Here is a 2,829-nt window from a genome sequence, read left to right as displayed (position 1 = left end):
CTGCCTCAGCCTCCCGAGTAGCTGGGATTACAGGCGCCCACCGCCACACCCAGCTAATTTTTTTATTTTTTATTTATTTTTAGTTGAGATGGGGTTTTACCATGTTGGCCAGGCTGGTCTTGAACTCCTGACCTCCCAAAGTGCTGGGATTACAGGCATGAGCCACTACACTCAGCACTTCTTCTTTATCAAGTGGCTGCAATGTTTCAGCCATTGTGCTGAGCAAAGTATCTCTCAGTCCTGGGGAGCACACAGTGAGTGTCATGGAGGACTGAGTGTCTCCAAGTTGTGTTATGTCTATTACTGGTGATATGAGCGAAGGAGGGGACAGGGGGTAATTTTAGGTGGTGGCCAGTTGAGCGTTTTTATTTTAATAGTTAATGAATTTGTTGCCAAATTCATCATAAATATTTTCAACCAGACATGAGACGAGTACTGTGGGTCCCATATACCCACCCTCCAGACTTAGTAGTTACCAAGATTTTTCCACATTTGTTTTACCTCTCCCTTTTTCCTTGCTGAATATTTTGAAGGACATGCCAGACTTCATGTCCTTTCTTCCCGATAGCTCCCAGTGTGCTGCTTTAAAAATATGAACTTTTTTTTTTTAACCTAACTGTAATACCGTCAGCACACCTAATGAAACGAATGTCCCTTTTTTTTTTTTTTCTGAGACGGAGTCTCACTCTGTCGCCAAGCTGGAGTGCAGTGGCATGTCTTGGCTTACTTGCAACCTCTGCCTCCCGAGTTCAAGTGATTCTCCTGCCTCAGCCTCCCGAGTAGCTGGGACTACAGGTGTGTGCCAACACAACCAGCTAATTTTTGTATTTTTAGTAGAGATGGGGTTTCATCATATTGGCCAGGATGGTCTCGATCTCTTGACCTCGTGATCCGCCCACCTCAGCCTCCCAAAGTGCTGGGATTACAGGCATGAGCCACCACGCATGGCACTAATGTCCTCTTAATGACCAGAGCATAAGCACATTCTCTTCATTATCAGCAGTGTCTGTTTATAGCTGGATTGCTCAAATCAGGCTCCAAACTTGTTCCACATACACATCATACCATCATCACTTGGTGTCTATGTGGGACTGGTTCCAGGACCCCGTGAATGCCAAAATCTGTGGATGCTCAAAAAGGGTTTAGTAAATAATACGGTATAGTATTTACAGTAACTGACCCACATCTTCCTTTAAATCACTTTAAAGGAAGTGATTTAAATCATCTCTAGATTTTGTATAATACCTAATACAATGTAAAAGCTGTGTAAATAGTTGTTATACTGTGTTGTTTAGGGAATGATGACAAGAAAAATCTATACATGGTCAGTACAGATGCAGCCATTTATTTAGAAAAATATAATTTCCAACCATGGTTGGTTGAACCCATGGATGTGGAACCCACAGATGCAGAGGGCCAACTATATTTGTTTCTGAGGTCTCTGACGTCTCCCTTCTCTCAGTCATCTTGTGCAATGTCCCAAACCCCACGTTTGGGGTTTGTCTGTTCGCTTTTTTTGTGCTGTAATTTAGCTCATTCTTTTGTCCTCCAGATTTCCTGGAAATGAAAGTTAGTTCTAGAGGCTTAATTATATACAGGTTCAGGTTATATATTTATTTTAGAATGCATTTGGTAAAAATAAAACTAATTAATTTGTAATTTCCTTGGGTTGCTGCAGTGGATGAGGCTCATTTAAAAGGTGAGTTGAGGCTGGGCGCGGTGGCTCACGCCTGTAATCCCAGGACTTTGGGAGGCCAAGGCGGGTGGATCACCTGCGGTCAGGAGTTCGAGACCAGCCTGGCCAACATGGTGAAACCCCATCTCTACTAAGAATACAAAATTAGCCAGGTGTGGTGGCGCGTGCCTGTAATCCCACCTACTTGGGAGACTGAGGCAGCAGAATCACTTGAATCCAGGAGGTGGAGGTTACAGTGAGCCGAGATTGCACCATTGCACTCCAGCCTGGGCAAAAAGAGCAAAACTCCGTCTCAATAAATAAATAAATAAGAGTTGATTTGAAGAAAAATATTAAGTAAACCGTGGTACTGGTGGTACAAAGGCTTGGTGAAACCCACGCAGATGTCCAAGGGCTGGGAAACCTCCCAGGGGGACAAACAGCTTGCCCTCTTGGTGAAGCAGGGCTGCCTGTGCTGACACAGTCCTGCTTTCTTCCAGGAAAGGCAGCTCAGGCCCTGAACCGCCAGCACAGCCAGCGTATCCGGGAGCTGGAGCAGGAGGCAGAGCGGGTGCGGGCTGAACTGAGCGAAGGCCAGAGGCAGCTGCGGGAGCTCGAGGGCAAGGAGCCCCAGGATGCTGGCGAGCGGTCTCGGCTCCAGGAGTTCCGCAGGAGGGTCGCTGTGGCCCAGAGCCAGGTGCAGGTCAGTCTCAGGGCCTCAGGGTGGGCTGCTGGGGTGACTCCTGCCTCCTAGGCTGCCATCCTTGGGACCAGGACATGTGGGCTCTGTGGTCCAAGTTCACTGTGGAACCTTGTGCTCCAGCCCTGGTCCCCCAGGGTGAGTCTAGTATCGTGTAGAAGCCGGAGGTCCGCCCGGCTTTACACATAGTAGAGGCAGTGGGGCAGGTCCTGCCTGAAGACTACCTGGGAGACCAACGAGAGGGTGAAAGGTGGGCATCTAAAGAAACCTACCCTGTAGCATGCAGTTCTGTGTCCCCCAGTCCCCCTTCCAGCTCTCCATTCGCTTACCCCTCCATCCCATACTCCCTTGTCTGTCTACCCGTTGGTCCACGTGTCCGTCAAATCCATGCATCGGTTTAGTCTTTCTCTGAGACAGAGTCTCACTCTGTTGCCCAGGCTGGAATACAGGGCCA

General features: G+C 48.1%; 1 protein-coding gene across 1 annotated transcript in view; it reads left to right on the top strand.

The window, feature by feature from the left end:
• The window catches only part of KIF7 (kinesin family member 7), a 22,986-nt gene that overhangs the window by 10,901 nt on the left and 9,256 nt on the right, over nt 1–2,829 (top strand). The window lies entirely within an intron of this gene.

The sequence above is a fragment of the Mandrillus leucophaeus genome, unplaced genomic scaffold (genome assembly GCF_000951045.1).
Source record: "Mandrillus leucophaeus isolate KB7577 unplaced genomic scaffold, Mleu.le_1.0 Scaffold297, whole genome shotgun sequence".
Lineage (NCBI taxonomy): Eukaryota > Metazoa > Chordata > Mammalia > Primates > Cercopithecidae > Mandrillus > Mandrillus leucophaeus.
This window is presented reverse-complemented; position numbering and strand designations above follow the sequence as displayed.